The sequence below is a fragment of the Bidens hawaiensis genome, unplaced genomic scaffold (assembly GCF_021521415.1).
Source record: "Bidens hawaiensis isolate Kalapana, Puna unplaced genomic scaffold, B.hawaiensis_p1.1 tig00056041_1, whole genome shotgun sequence".
NCBI lineage: Eukaryota > Viridiplantae > Streptophyta > Magnoliopsida > Asterales > Asteraceae > Bidens > Bidens hawaiensis.
In genome coordinates, this window is record NW_027506357.1 from 61,797 (window position 1) to 79,183 (window position 17,387).

General features: G+C 41.6%; 1 long non-coding RNA gene across 1 annotated transcript; it reads right to left on the bottom strand.

Annotated features, from left to right (window-relative positions):
• Nucleotides 1-214: 214 nt before the first annotated feature.
• On the bottom strand, nucleotides 215-1,999 carry LOC143617628 (uncharacterized). The gene is made up of 3 exons (XR_013150860.1): nucleotides 1,865-1,999; nucleotides 1,624-1,774; nucleotides 215-425 (listed from the first exon to the last, which is right to left on the bottom strand). It is a non-coding gene; the product is annotated as an uncharacterized LOC143617628 (long non-coding RNA).
• Nucleotides 2,000-17,387: the final 15,388 nt, after the last annotated feature.

Consider the following 17,387-nt stretch of genomic DNA (forward strand, 5'->3'; position numbering starts at 1 on the left):
CCACATCAAACAAAGTGATGCACATCGAACATTGTTTGTTTCAACATTACGATGATAACAAGACGAAGCAACAGATCAAAACCTGACCCGATAATAAGCCAGAGAAGCATAACATGGAGAGATCGAAAAAAGACCGGTACAAAAAGATAACTGCATAAAAAAAAAGGTTCATTTTTTTTCATTTGGGAATTTGGGATGTAGACTAGGGAACATAAAATAAATCACCAGAACACCAATGATCCATAAAAGAAATCCATAATCCATAACAATATGAGCAGAAAAGAAACTACTAGGTAGGTAGGTACATTTCAAGTCCAAAATCATATCAGAAAGAAAAAAAAACAAATCTTCAAACACCATCCATCCATTCATACTTCAATCAAAAGCAAGCTTCCAACAAACAGCAGCAACACAGGGCAGCCAAACTGCACACAAACACCATTATAAAACAAAGTCAACACCTTTGACCTATTCAAAGAAGTCAACACAAGACTGACAGCAACAAAGTACTAAAAAAAACATATACAACCACCCTGACAACAGCTGTTGTATTTGTATTCAATAGTTAGACAAAAGTAACCGAATGAACATCAACTAGGAATGCTCATTTTTGTTTGTTTAACTTTTACATATTAAATGATTAAACACAAACAACTAAACAGACGGGGTTTTCTTGACCGTTTTCGTCTATGTTTGTGCGTTGACAGTATAAACCAGCGGCTCACGACGTGAGCTTCAACATAGCAAAACTAAAATATTAACAAAAATAGACCAAATGGTAATTAATTTTTATAAAACAAGACTAAACTGTAACAGACTTAAAAAATGTAATGTAAAACGAACGAAATAATTTTTCATGCTGGTTCATTGAACCGAATGAAGAAAATATGTTGATCGTTCGTTTATTACTGAACAAACACAAATGAGCTTCCTGCAAATCAGATCAATAAACATTATATTCCTTTACCGGCTTAAAAGCTTTGGATGGGTCAATTCTTGGAATTCAAGTTCAGACAAAATTGGTGGATGTGTCAATTCTTAAAATTCAAAATTAAACAGAAATTGTAAATGAGTCAATTTGCAAACTCAAGATTAAACAAAAACTTCTGATGGGTAAAATCTTAGAATTAAATATTAAGTAAAAAAAATGTTGATGGGTCAATTCTTGAGATTGTAAATGGGTCAATTCTTGAAATCCAAAATTAATAAAATAATTGTAAATGTGTCAATTCTTGAAATCCAAAATTATAACAAAAATTGTATCTGTCAATTCTTGAAATCCAAAATTAAACAAAATTGTAAATGGGTCAATTCTTGAAATTCAAAGTTAATCAAAAATTGTAAACGGGTCGATTCTTGAATTAAACAAAATTTGTTAATTTGTCAATTCTTAAAACTCAAAATTTGTTGATGGGTCAATTCGACTCCGACCCGCACACAAATTCAGCTAATCGGTACAAAGCCATCACGATCTGCCCAAAATCACCCAATTCCCCTAACCAATTATTCAAAACCACCGATCTGAAGTCAAAACAAGTCAAATCACAAAAATTTCAAAAACCCAATACCCGATCTATATTCTATACCAATTGCATGCAAAAAAAAACCCAATTCAATACTCACCATCCTTCCATGAACCCACTACTCTGTTGCTGCTGCTGCTGTTGCGGCGGCGGTGCGCCGTACTGCGGGGCGTATTGCGGCGGATACCCTTGTTGCGGCGGGTATCCTTGTGGCGGATACGCGTCTTTCGGGTAGCCTTCTGGTGGGTAACCTGAGGAAATTAAATGCCATTTGTTAGATTGTTAATTGATGAAAAACTAGTTGTTGAATTAGATCTATAGTAAAGAAGATGTAATCGGACCTTGTGGAGGTGGAGCACCGACAGCAGGTTGGCCTTGGTTGTAGTAACTCATGATGAAGATGATGGAGAATGGAGGATGATGTGAGTGGAGGTAATGGGGGTTTTATAAAGTCGGTGGGGATTGATGTTTCTTTTGGGAAAAGGTTGTAATCACGTGATAAATGGTATCGGGTATCGGTAGTGGTATACTTATTATCGGTATTAAAATTTGTATATCATACTGGTGTTAAGTTTTTAAGAAAATTAGAATTGAAAAATTTAGATTTATCGAATTTTGGTCTAATATATGATGCCGAACTAAGTATTTTCGATACCGGTATCAATTTTAATAAAAATTTGTGGTATGTGCTGGTTTGTTACCGAGCTCATCCCTAGTTATAATTATAAAGTAACATAATATATATAGTTATGTAAAAATTATTATATATTTTTAAACAAATTTATCATGCTACTAAAAAGTCTCATTAAAACTAAAGCATCATTTGGCAATGTGATATGGTAATGTTGATAAAATCCCGAAACAAAACTATAAAAGCAAAACATTGTATTCCAAATACCAAATGCTCCAAATCAAATGTATCCAAAAAAGAAAAGACAATAAATGCTCGGTTTTTCTCGGGTTTCCGGTTATTCGGGTTTGATGTTGGGAAAGGATGACCGGATAATCAACTCATTTAAGGATGACCGGATGACCAACTCATTTAAGGTTCAGGTTGATCTGTTGAACTCGGCTAAGTAACGTCACAACTTCAAGCGCGAGGAAACCAAAAGTGTCAAAAGCAAAAGGAATAAATACATGTTGGTTGCCAAGACACGCATTCTCATATTTAGTCACATTGCATAAAGCAACTTTTAAACCAGTTTGACCGACCGTGAAACCACTACTCTCTAAGCCCATAAGGGTAAACCCCTGTTAGATCCACACACGCGTGTTATCATCCTATCCATCCAAACACCCAAACCCTGTCGGTCGAAGACATGATCTTCATCTTCCCTCCAACGAATCAGTCGGGAAATTCACAGGTATTTCTTTGTTAACAAAAATTTCGGCCCGCCTGAATATGTCAAAGAGCACATTTCTAATCAGATCGTGTCAATACTTAAACCCCGTGAGCTCTTTACAATGTACCCCTTATAAGTCTAAGCACGCCTTGCGACACACGTGGCATATCTCATCAAACATGATTAGAGGAATCGTGAGGCGATACTTAAGGATAGTACAATACTACATTGGAGACATATATTGGTTTAACCTATCTTTAAGAATAGCAAGAAGAAAATTTTAAGCATGTAATGCTAGTAGACACAAATAAAATAAATTTGATAATGAAATGATAATAACCCAATTGAATCAATCATGTCCTTTTCTATTCACATTTAATTAGTATAATATGCGTTAAAAATTACTAATGAGATTAACGAAATTATTAAGGTGGTATTTTTTTGTGTTATACCCAGTTTTTAAAAACCGGTTTAAATTGGCCGGTTGAATAACCGGATTTTGCATAGCAGACCGGTATTTTGAGACCGGTAGTTTTGACTGGTTTGCAAAAACATCAAACCAACGGCTTTTTCTAAAATACCGGTTTTCACCGGTAAATCGATTGAAATTCCGAGAAATTTTTGATATTTGCGACTCGTATTTTTTCAAAATTACTTTTAACCTAACAATTAACATTAAAATGTGTAAATTTTAGGACTATTTTAAAAATTGAGTGTTTTTGTATTACTTTTTTTTTAAATATGTTTAACTTTTGGATTATTTTTATTATGGAATCTACAGTTGAAATCACATTTATAGGAAATTATAATATAAACTATTCAACCGGTTGAACCTCCTAGTATAACCCGGTTCAACCGATTATACAATTTTCTAGCCCAAACCGATACGAGTAAAAAACCGGTTTTTAAAACATTAGTTATACCTTTATAATTATCAAAGGAAAATATCAAGTATACATACCCCCTTTTCCTCGTGTATCTAGTTTCTTCACATGACTACATTGCTTATCATCATCAAACTATACTTCGCCTCACGTAATAATTATTTATACATATTTTTAGACTTTACAGCTAAATGTGGATATTGGTAATTTTTGTAAGTATTGCTTACACTTTGTCGTGAAACATGGCAGATCGAAATGTAGGAAAATCATAGGATCAAGTATAAGGTATAAGCATACGTAGAAAACAGATTTTGGATGTTATTTGGGTTGTTTGAATCCATTTAGGTGAAGTGAAATTTTGTTAAGACAGTGTGGATGTAGATATATAGAGTAAAGTGTTAGTGTATAAAATGGTAAAGTCATCTAGTTTTATAAAGTAAAAAAGTTGTTTTTGTTGTTTTTTTTTTTTAATTTTTGGAATTGGGACGTTCACCAGCTATTAATTTTGGCCAAACAATCGAATTTTAGGAAAATGGTGAGTTGTGTGGCGGAGCCATTCTTTCCAAGAAAAAGTGGCAAAAGGGAGGGTGGCACGATGCTCCCCACCGCCATGCTCGCTCCACGTAGGACCAACAACCCTCCCCAATAGTATAGCACGGTCTTATGTGAACGCACGTGCATGTTTTAACAAAGTATAAACCCATAGCAAGGTATCAAATCATTCTCGTCAAGGTCTTCCTCCATCAGGCATCAGTAAAGTGTATAGTACAACCAAGCAACGTGTATTGGAAATATTGTGTTATATTGTTATTATCATCATATAATTAAGGTTAGAACAATGTGGATGGTAGTGTGATTACTAATTATAGACTTGTGAAAGCTTAGGATGAGCCGTCCATGTAACAAACAACAAACAGATGTGGAATATGAATTTAAAGAATGATATAGTATTAATTGCATTTGCCCGATGCCAAATGGAGTACACTCGTGATAACTCGAAGTACTTCCCAACAACATATTCTTTAATTTGTCAAATATAAAACAAAGAAGGTGATTTTTTACAAAATAAATGACTTCATCAATTTTAAATAAAATTATGTGTTAACTTAAAAATTTCTTAGTAAGTACAATACAAGCTCTTATTTTCAATTTTTTTTAACAAAGGTAAACAAACACTATATGTTAGTACGGATTTTCTCACTAATCACATTTTCGACTCTTAGAACATTGATTAAATTTGCAGATGCCAATAAGTGTGTTTAGTCATATGGTATCAAGCAATGATTTCATTACAAAAACATACTTACAATTTTTAATATCATCGTTCACTTTTATAACAAAAGCATTAAAAACCTCAACGCCTATGTAGTCATATGTAGCCATAGATAAAAACATAAACAAATCAATATGAATGAGGTCACACAATGTGATGCCCATGGAGAATTTGCCTTTCAATGCCACATCAATCGTTTGTCGCCTCACGGATTCCTAATTGTAGATGACTTTAGAGTGGATAACAATGAAGAGAGTATTACCACATTAAAAGGTATATCTTACTCAAAAAACTATATTACCAAAGAAGGGTATGATTTAAATAGCTTATTAGACAAATCATGTAACTTTGTTTCATTATATTCATGTGGAAGTGAAACAAAGTTACATGCACTCTTTGTCCGAGTTCATCATCCATAAAGAATAGAGAAGCAAACCACACACGTCTCACTATTAAAGTATTGATAACCTCTTCTCGTTTCACTAATATGCAATGATCAATGTATATGACGTCTTTTAGAATGGGGCGGACCTAGCTTGTAGCTAGGGGTAGCCTCCGCTACCCCTCAACCTCCGCCGGCAGTGCAAATTTATTAATTTTTGGGTCGGTTTTTGTAGTTCGCTACCCCTGAAAAATATAGCGTTACCCCTATTTATATAAAGTCCAACCAAATTAAAAGCTAAAATTAATTAAAGCCCAACAAATTAAAGTCCAAACCAAATGAAACCATTGTTCATTGTTCTATGATGATGGACGTTTGGTTTAGGCTGGAAATCAACATTCAACAAAACAAAGTTTCATTCAGCAGTTGCTTCTATCCTACAGTTCCCCGACTCCCAGCTGCCCTCCTCTGGCCACTGGACCTCCACCCTACAACCGACTAGCCGACGTCCGATGCTCCCTAAATTCCTCTTCTACGGTTCGATTTCTACTTGTTCAATTTAGGTGTTCTACTTTTATCTAAAACTTGTAATTGTAATTTGTTTATATAAATTGTTAATTTGGAATTGTTTGTGGGCGACTAAATATTTGAATGATTGGTTATGGTTTATTGAATATTTGGATAATGAAAATTGGAAATTGGAATTGATTAGGAATTTAGGCTTTATGTCTGAACTAAAATTAATTAGAGATACTTATGTGTATATTGAAGTTGATTTTGGGTTTATGGTTTAATTTTTGTTTCTTTTAATATTAGGAAAGTTGAAAGATGAAATGGAAAAATCTTTGTATTAATCTTTTTAAATGAAAAATATAAGAAAACGATGATATCGGTCCATTAAGTTAAAAAAAAATATTGTATGAAATACAATAAGAAAAATCTAGTTATTGTATGAAATACGGCAATAAAATTTTTTGGTTATTCTATAAAAGATGTTAAAAAAAATTTGTTTAAATAATAAGAAAACGTTAAAAAAAAATTTAACGTTACCCTGAGATTTTGGTCTAGATCCGCCACTAGACTACTTAGATTACAACTACCTCTTTGCAAACTTAGCTAGGTGCCATGGTCGTCTCCGAGAATTTAAATACATCGGCCGAGCCAAAATAAAAAGGCCCGTAGGCCTTAATGAAAATTTTTTGTTCGTTAATATACATGGATAAAACTTTATAAGCAGAAACCATTTTAAGCATGTAATTATTCCATAAACTATTGCAAATAACCTTATTTTTAACACCAAAAACATATATATATATATGTAATATGTATAAAAAAGTTTGAGCCTCCAAAACTTATGTGTCTTGGCCGATGGTGCAGCTCACACACCCTCCGAGTCTTCTATGGGAACTATCTTTGAGTGTAAATCTTCGTCATGTTACAAAATATTTTTATTTTGTTACCTTTTACCGTTAAAATAAATAAGATTGATACGAATAGGAAAAAAAAATATTTTCTTGGAATTTAAACATTTTTTCTGTCTTATTGTTGATGGTCCTCACCTGGTGCGTTGTTATTCAACGAACACATGCATGCATGAGCACTTTTGGATTTAGGTGTTAAAAAGCTCCATTCATATTTATGTAAAAAGGTTGGAAATTATATAAGGACGGAATTTTATAAACCACTATTTTTATATGATGGACGGAGATATTTAGAGAAGATGAGTAAAATTTTTTTGGTTTGAAAATGAGTAAATTGATTTGTATATTTATAGATTTAAATTATTATTTTAATTATTTTTTGAACTTTAACCGTTTGAAATGGTCATACGACCTTTGAGTTGTTATGGAGGATTGGCACATCACCACGCTTGGGTGTTTTTTGTTCGAGACCGAAGGGGACGGGGTGGTGTTTCTGTATGTACCAAGGCGGCACCACCTCCCCTAACTATACAATTTGTCCACCCTAATTAGATTTATGGTAAAATGCGTATATGTTTGAAGAGGTAGGTCCCAGCAGAGCCCAGTTGGACCCGCAAGACTCACCTTAAACAGGGACGTCTGCGCAGAGACCAACTGGATCCGCAGGACCAACCATGCTCAGAGAAGTGACGTCCTTACGCGCAGTATGCAAGCTGGTCCCGCAGGAAATGCCTCCCATGGTGAAGGACTCCGCCTGTTCCCGCAGCCTCGGATACAAGCCATGAGGGAAGGCCACCCGCGCAGCATGGCTACACGCACTAGGCACTTAACTCTCCCCAGTGTCACCTGAAGGAATGAGCAAAGGCGGGAGGGGGAAAACTCCCGCCTAAATGAGCCAGTCCGTATGATGGAGGATCTTTTGTGTGATACCTGACGAGGTACAGACAAAAGATCTGACCAAGAATGCGACAGCTCACTGACAGCAGCATGGCAGACAGCACGCCACAGCACTGTGACCAATAGCCGCCGCCTACCCACCAACTCCTGCCATACCACGTGCCTAGCCTGTAGTTGGCAGAAGAGGAAGAGTGCACGACACGCCTGCTCTGTGTCAGCCGCTACCTATCCACCACTCACAGGCAGGGCACGTGCATAGGTTACAGTTGGTAGCGTGTTGGGCCGGCTAAACCCCTTGGAAACCTACCTTCGGCTATAAATACCACAAATGGTATGATCATATCTTACTACATTATCATCATATTATACCTGATATCTGCTCTAGCAATCTCTTAATATACTTTTATATTTAAAGAGCAATCTAGTCTGATTCTCACGCCGGAGGGTGGTCACAAGGAGGAACCCCCCCCCCCCTTCTCAGTGACGAGCTCACGGTGTCTGTTTTGCAGGTTATCAGAAGAACCATCTTCCAAGGGTCTAACCCCTCGTGGGAAACATCTCTCCAACCCCCAGGTTACCAGTAATCTGTCTGGGGTCTGGTTAGTGTTTCTTCATTGGCGCCATCCGTGCATAAAGCTAGAACTACAATTTTCTCCAGTTTTTTCAAAACTTTATACAAAAGATGGTTAGAGAAATTCCGGTAACCACAACCCCAGCTATTGGGGGGAATACCGGCAACACAGTTTTTACAAACACTACTCCGGCTACCGAAGCCGGAGCAAGTGAAGTAAATTTTACGAACACTACCCCACTTACTAAAGCAGGGGCAAGTGCAGTAAATGACCGCCTACTGGGATCCACCGATACCCAGTTTGAAAAACGAAGACTCCCCCGCCAGACTCTCGACGAAGTCAAGGCATGGGCGGAGGCACGACAAAAGGAATTCCAGGCTGAGTTGAACGAACGCTTGCGTTCCGTGCAACAGGCCGACGAATTCGAATACTGGGAGGATGACTCGGAGGAATCCGACTCCGACGCGAACCCTCGTCATAAGGCAAAAGGGAAGCGTAAAGAAACGGAAACCCAACCGAAAAGGCATTTTGGACAAGCCTTCAAACCAAAAAGCATAGATGGAAGTCCACGAGACTTCTCTAAAACGTTCAGACCAAACGTTACAAATGCAGGAACGTCCAAATTTGCACGGGACATTGCTGAAGCAATTGCCCCGAAGAGTGCTAAACAAATGCCTAACATAGGCACATATGACGGCCTATCTGATCCAGACGACCATTTGAACAGGTTCATAGCGGGGGCAACCGTTAGCAATTGGACGGAACCCACGTGGTGTTACATGTTCCAAATGACGCTGGTGGGGGCTGCTAGGGCTTGGTTTGATCGTTTACCGGTTAACCACATTTACGACTGGGCAGACTTCCAGCAGAAGTTTAGCCAACACTTCAGCCAACAGCGAAAGTATACCGAGGAGCAATGGACAATCCTCAAATGCACACGGGAAGAAGATGAATCTCTGCCAAACTTCATCACTCGCTTCAACTCAAAGAAGTTAAGTTTGGGCAATATCAGCGAGGATCTTGTTCGCGCAGCCTTCATCCAGGGCGCGCAGGACCCAGAGCTTATCCGGACCCTAACGGGTAAAGATGGAATGCCATCCACATGGGATGGCATCATGACAGCAGCCAAACGCTATGCGGAAACGGAGAAGCAACTGGGTAGAGACCTTCCGCAGAGCACAAACCTTTACACCCAGAGGACGAGAGAGGACAACGTCCTCACCGCCCGATTGAACAAAAAACGGAAGCAAGGCATTTGGCAGTCAAGGGTAAACTTTGACACCTCATCCGGCTTACAGCACCGATTGGGTGAAAGGGATAATGTAAAGCCGCACCGGAACCCCAGATGGACGCCACTTACCAAAAGCGTCACTGACATATTTGCTACTGAAGAGCTCCCATGGCCAAAGCCTCCAGAAATCCGACATCGTCACGATGCTGATCGGAGCAGGTACTGTGACTATCACAGAACAAAAGGCCACAACACTGAAGAATGCATAGACGTAAAAGACATGGTCGAAACATTCGTCAGAGATGGGACGCTCGCGCACCTCGTGGCGAAATAAAAGCTAAGCAGGCAGGTGCGTGTGGAACCACGGCTGGGGTAAACACGAATAAAAAATCAGCTTCAATAGAGACTACATGCTGCGTAAAGAACGAGATCCCGAAACAGGTGCGTGTCGGCTCGATGGCGCTCCCATCCCAACAACATGGAAGGGAGCTCATTTACACAGTTTGCATGTAAATCAATTCCAATTTGTAAAGAAAAGGCCAAGAGCCACTTCTAATGGAAATGATTCTCTCTAGAACATCGAAGCTGATGATTTTACATTTATACTTTTCTGGACACTAATATGCCGGTTTTCACCGCATAATTACGTGAAGTCATTGCATGGGAAGGCGGTCCTACCCGCACGAACCCAATAACGTGACAAACCTTCACGCATGTCAGTTGAAGGGGAAAAAGTTCAGCACCCAAAAATGAAAGTGCCGGTCTATCCGCATGAATCATAAAGGAAACTGAATAATAACCTGTCAACAACCGCGCGTCGAACGGTTAAAACTATCCAACACTGGACGACATTCACATTACGTGAAGTCGTTGCGTGGGAAGGCGGTCTTACCCGCACGAACCCAATAACGTGGCAAACCTTCACGCAGGTCAGTTGAAGGAGTTCATCCCATTAAATGAAAGTGCCGGTCTATCCCGCATGAATCATTCGAGGGAACTGCACCAACAACCGCGCGTCGAACGGTTCAAAACAAAATTCTTAAAAAAGATGAGAAAAACCTACACGCAGGTCAGATAAGGGTAAAGTCTTGCCATCCTACTAAGTGCAAGTGACGGTTCTACCCGCACAATCACGAAAGGGGAAGCAAAACTTCACACCTATTATCAACCACGTTCAAAGGTTAACTTATCCTCAAAAGGTAAGAGAAACCTACACGCAGGTCAGATAAGGGTAAAGTTTTGCCATCCTACTAAGTGCAAGTGACGGTTTTACCCGCACAATCACGAAAGGGGAAGCAAAACTTCACACCTATTATCAACCACGTTCAAAGGTTAACTTATCCTCAAAAGGTAAGAGAAACCTACACGCAGGTCAGATAAGGGTAAAGTCTTGTCATCCTACTAAGTACAAGTGACGGTTCTACCCGCACAATCACGAAAGAGGAAGCAAAACTTCACACCTATTATCAACCACGTTCAAAGGTTATTATTCTGAACACTTGGAAAATTGCTAATTTAAACTTAGTATGCAAGTCATAAGTTTATAAAGCAAGGAACCCAAATAAGGAAATAACAATCTTATACGCAAAAAGATTAATATTTCAATGATATATTACAACAGTGGCCGGGTAACTACCCGCCTAAAAGAAATCTATACAAAGCTAAGTCTATCCTAGCGGTGGGAAGAGATCTTCAGGATCAGGCTTCAGGGCCACCTCCGCTTGGACCAGCACCGTCAGAGTGCGGCTGCCCAAGGAAAGCCTTAAGGATGTTGAGCCCATCATCAGCAGCAGCAGCTTCATTCACCTTCTCCACCACTGGATGCGGGAAGGCAGCATACTGGTTCACAGCTTGGTCATAAGCAGCTTCAGTATTAACATTGAATAAAGGGAAGTTGGAGGGCGGAAAGCCTCTCTCAGCAAACCCTAGACCAAGCAGGAAGCCAGTCTTCTCCCCATCCTCATGAGAAGCGTTGAGGGCTGCGCTCATCGCATCGTCATAAGAGGTCTCTGAAAGGACCCGACGCACAACCTACAAAAGAAAATTACAAGTTAGAACATTTTCTAATTAACAAGCAGAAAGAGTAAAAAAAAAAAAAAAAAAAAAAAAAAAAAAAAAAAAAGGGGATACCTGAGGCAACGCTTCTCGAAGCAGCCATTGGAGGGTAGCTTGACTTTCTTTGTAAGCACGTTCGGCTCCGCTTTTATCAAGGTTGGCAAGTTGAACTTCCTTGGCGGCAGCTTCTTCGTCGCTTTTGAGTTTCCTTTCAGTACGGTCAAGCACCCCCCTCTGGTCAAGGATCTCCTGCAGCTTCTTGGCATCTTCCATTGCCAAGGCGTCATGAGCATGCTGAAGAGCCTTTAATTTGCATTTAAGCTGCTCATTCTCTTCGCGAAGTGGCTCAGCAACAGCTTCAGCCTTGGCAGCCCTCTCAGTTGAGTTTCGCGCAGTCTCCTTGGCCAGCCGAAGCTGTTCATTCACAGCTTGGGCAGCCTTGGAGCGGGCCTCGAGTCGCGCCTGGACTTCAACCTCGAGGGCCTTGAATGCCTTCTCCTTCTCGGCTGCGGCAGCGGCCAACTGCCGGTTCTCCTCCCGAAGAGCCCGCGCTTCAGATATATCTTTGGCGCGAGCTGCTTTTAACTTGTCGTTTTCACGACAAAGCAGCTCGACGCGGGGCTGCGTTCGGGCCTGGAGAACCCGAAGCTCATTGGTTAGCCTACCCTCTTGGTAGCTAGCCATGGCTTCCCCCAACGCACCATGAGGAGCAGCGTGGCGAGCCCAGTCCACGCACTCCACAGGGGTGCGAAGGGTTGTTCCTCGGCGTATGTTCCATCTTGGAACATACACTTCATTGGAATCCGACACTGCAAAAGAAACAAAGGCAGTTAGGAAAAGATGACAAAAATATACAAAGAAAAAAGAACCCTACGTACCTGTAGGGTCAATAACAGGCCGATAGCCGCCAAACCCATCACCTAAACCTAAAGGAAATCCATCCAACAGGTCAGGCAGACGGGAAGGTGGCGTAGATCGGCGGGAAGCCCGGCGCGTACCTGATGGTCCGGCCGTCGGTGCCGGTGGCGCAGGTATAGTGGCAGCCGCCGTGGTAGCCATTGTTGGCGCCGTCTCCTCAGCAACAGTAACCGCCGGCTCCGTGAAAGATGCTGTAAAAATTGCACTCACGGCCGGCGGAGACACCTTCTCAGCTGGAACAGCCTCAGGAAGGCTGGAACCAGCGGAAGCAGGCGTAGACGCCTGGGTCGACGCCTCGGGAAGGCTGACCGAGCCTACCGTCATTGGCGGGGGAATACTTGCTCCAACTCCACCCTGGAATGCGTCAACATCCACACCTGCACAAGCAAAAGTGTTAGAAAAATTTATTTGAAACAACAAATCTAGACAAGAATTATGGGGGTACTCACGGGGTTTCTTGAGCTTGAACGCACGGACGAGCGGGGGCGAACCCGATGGTGCCGGCCTCTTGACACCGGCAACCGTCGTCGTCACTGCCTCCCCGGAGGTAACAGCTACAGCCTCCGGAACGGTGGTCTCCTCACCACCGGGCTTCCCCGCCACCTCTGCATTATCTGACTCCGAGTCAGATAGGACTACCGGGTCGGCCGTAGAGGCCACCCTCTCCTTGCCTTTCCCGACGGCAGCCTTTTTCTTCCGCACCAGTGGAGGACCTTCTGCGGATTCCTCAGAAGAAGAAATGTCAACTCCAGCAGCAGGCACAGCATTGAGAGGTTCAGGGTAGAAGATAGGCTTACCTGGCCGTCGGTGGCTCAGGATCTCTTGGCCTGGCGGGTAAACCTCCACGAACCGACCCGCGGTCTGCTCTAAGATGGGCAACTCGTTCTCGTCCAGAGCACGAGTACCCATCCGCGCGGGACCATCTTCCTCCCGCGGGTTCAGGAGCGACTGAAGATCGTTCCCCTCTGAAATCAACAAGAAAGTTAGTAAAAATCGAAGTCAGCAAAATGAAACAAGACGTACCATAAGGGACAGAGTTCGAACCATATTCAAGGACGATCGGAACCTTATCCGCATTCGCCGCCTTCCACACCCGGCTCATCCCCAACATCACCATCGCCGACTCCGGAAAACGGAAAACCGGGGACTGGACCCGGGAAATCTTCGAGAACCATTCCGCCTCCTCGTAGTTGAGGGCGGGAAGGTTCGGAAGCGCCTGGCCATTCTTGAACTTCATGGCGATGGGGATGGCGCGAGCGGATATGAAGAAGAACTCTCTTCTCCATGAGCGAAGACTCCGCTCGGTGGTACAAATCTTTAAACCCTTGATACGGGTTGTAAGAGTGTACCACCCTTGGATGCACCTCCATGTATAGAAGGTCATCAGGCGGTCAACGAGGGGCTCAAGGCCCAGTATCCGGCACACCCACTCAAAGTGCCGGACCTTGGCAATGGCCATGGGGTGCACCTCTGTCAGGTGCACACCGTGCCTCTCTAGTACACGGTACACAAACTTTGTCAACGGAAACCTAAGGTTTCCGTAGACAAAGAATGCAGCATAAACCCCGATCTTGCCACTAGGGGCATCGTACACAGTATGGTGGGGTTCAGGAAACTCAGGCTCGAGAGACTCGAGCATGAACTTCCTGACGATATACTGGTACAGATCGACAGGAAGAGAGCACTGGCATTCGCCAGCAGTCCTCTGGTCATCAGCATCATGAGAAGACATGGTGGAAGAATGACGAAAAAGAGATTTCAGGGTAATGCTTTACTGAACAGAAAAATTCGCCGGAAATTACTTGAGAAGAAGAGATGAAAGTGGAAAGTGTGGATTGCAAATAACCCTCCCCCCCCTTTATATAGTAATCGCAATTAATGCGGTGAATTTAATGCGGAGGAGAGAGAAATCAAATGTGCAATGAAACTATGACACGTGGCAAAAAGCAGACTGGCAACAGCTGTTGACAGGACGTGTGCCAGTAATTTCGCGGCCACGCGCCCGAAAAATCGCGCCCACGCGCCTGAAAAAGCGTCTGGAATGACCATATAATGTCACGTCACCATAACTTCCTGCACGTCCTGACAGTCAGAAGAAACCGTCGCGCGACGTTTCAGAGGTTTGGACTGTTCCTATCTTTCCACCAACCTTTCGAATTTCAAAATTCAAAATTTAAAAAAAAAAAAAAAAAAAAAAAGAGAAGCGGGAAAATACCCCCTTTCCTTGGCGAACAAGTAACCATAAGACGGATGCGGGTACAGTGTTAAGGCAAAACCCTTCACATACCTAGCACCCGCAGGGAATTGAAGCCAAGAAAACCTTGGCGAACAAGTAACCATAAGACGGATGCGGGTACAGTGTTAAGGCAAAACCCTTCACATACCTAGCACCCGCAGGGAATTGAAGCCAAGAAAACCTTGGCGAACAAGTAACCATAAGACGGATGCGGGTACAGTGTTAAGGCAAAACCCTTCACATACCTAGCACCCGCAGGGAATTGAAGCCAAGTACCTCGGCAACCAAGTAACTATAAGACAGGTGCGGGTACAGTGTAAAGGCAAAACCCTTCACATACCTAGCACCCGCAGGGAATTGACGCCAGGAATACCTTGGAAGTAAAGTAACCGTAAGACGAGCGCAGGTACAGTGTTAAGGCAAAACCCTTCACATACCTAGCGCTCCGCTGGGAATTGAAACCAAGAAGGATCTTCTGGGCAATGCTTGCGGAAAAGGAAATAACACCCCCGCATAGCGGGAACGTCGAGAACTACGTTGTTTGAAGCTCCAGGATGGAATTGGTGGTTTTAACATAATTGATCACTATGTTCAAAACTACCAAAACCTCATGGAGAATCCACACAACTGGGACTCAATGCTCCTGACCTGCGAGGAGGTTACAGACCTACCCGCATCATACCCAAAGACCAAGCAGGAAACTCGGGCATTTCTGCAAGTGACAAGGACTTCCCATGGAAAACCTTACAAAACCCCTTTTCAAAACCCTTTTAAGTCCAAAAGTTCACCTCACTTTATTAAACACGCATGAGAAGAACATTGGACTGGGGGGACTTGAAGAGGTAGGTCCCAGCAGAGCCCAGTTGGACCCGCAAGACTCACCTTAAACAGGGACGTCTGCGCAGAGACCAACTGGATCCGCAGGACCAACCATGCTCAGAGAAGTGACGTCCTTACGCGCAGTATGCAAGCTGGTCCCGCAGGAAATGCCTCCCATGGTGAAGGACTCCGCCTGTTCCCGCAGCCTCGGATACAAGCCATGAGGGAAGGCCACCCGCGCAGCATGGCTACACGCACTAGGCACTTAACTCTCCCCAGTGTCACCTGAAGGAATGAGCAAAGGCGGGAGGGGGAAAACTCCCGCCTAAATGAGCCAGTCCGTATGATGGAGGATCTTTTGTGTGATACCTGACGAGGTACAGACAAAAGATCTGACCAAGAATGCGACAGCTCACTGACAGCAGCATGGCAGACAGCACGCCACAGCACTGTGACCAATAGCCGCCGCCTACCCACCAACTCCTGCCATACCACGTGCCTAGCCTGTAGTTGGCAGAAGAGGAAGAGTGCACGACACGCCTGCTCTGTGTCAGCCGCTACCTATCCACCACTCACAGGCAGGGCACGTGCATAGGTTACAGTTGGTAGCGTGTTGGGCCGGCTAAACCCCTTGGAAACCTACCTTCGGCTATAAATACCACAAATGGTATGATCATATCTTACTACATTATCATCATATTATACCTGATATCTGCTCTAGCAATCTCTTAATATACTTTTATATTTAAAGAGCAATCTAGTCTGATTCTCACGCCGGAGGGTGGTCACAAGGAGGAACCCCCCCCCCCCTTCTCAGTGACGAGCTCACGGTGTCTGTTTTGCAGGTTATCAGAAGAACCATCTTCCAAGGGTCTAACCCCTCGTGGGAAACATCTCTCCAACCCCCAGGTTACCAGTAATCTGTCTGGGGTCTGGTTAGTGTTTCTTCAATGTTAGAATCATATATATGCAAATGCAAAATCAATATGACATAATTTAAGTCAAGCAACCTTATATTTGATCAACTAGGTTAGTTACCCGTGTAGAACACAGGTAAGAATAAGTATTTTTTTTAAATAATAACATAATATGAAATGCAAAAAAAATAGTATTGCACATATATAGATATATTATATGGTAAAAAAAATACATATTACGTAATTTGTAAATAAAAATATGTTAGAAAATTCATAAATCACAAATTATTTCTTTGTTATTTTCTATATCAAAACTTAGGTGTAAATGACTACTTTTTTAAACCAACTTGTGGTAAACTCATTTTAATCTTAAATTGTTTTTACATGAACAATCTTTGATACTTTAATCAGTTAAGAAACCCACCCGTTTCATATTGGTTACTTATAAAAATCTAATATTAATAACTAACAATATATTTTATATTAAACAAATTAACATATTTATGATGGTATTAATTCTTTTAAGTTAGGATGAAATTATTAAAAATTTAATGAAATATTAAAAAAAGAAAATGTATTTAATATGAGAGAGAGGAGGGAAAATTTTTGTAAGAATAAATATAGTTATGACATGTGACATTTAAAAAGCTTTATTTATTAAATAATATAGATTAATCTTATATTTTTGTCCATATTTATGTAAAAAGGTTAATATATTTATAATCTCTATAAAAGTTGTGTAACGACTTATTGATATCAATAGACCATTATACGGACATTGAGCAATATATTTTTCTTTTAGTTCTGGTGCTTAACCTGATAAAGACCAAATTTGTGTCAATTCGCAGGCGCTTAGTGTAAATATGCCAACTGACTACTTGTCATTTTAAGCATGCCTTTTTTTCCTTTTTTTTTT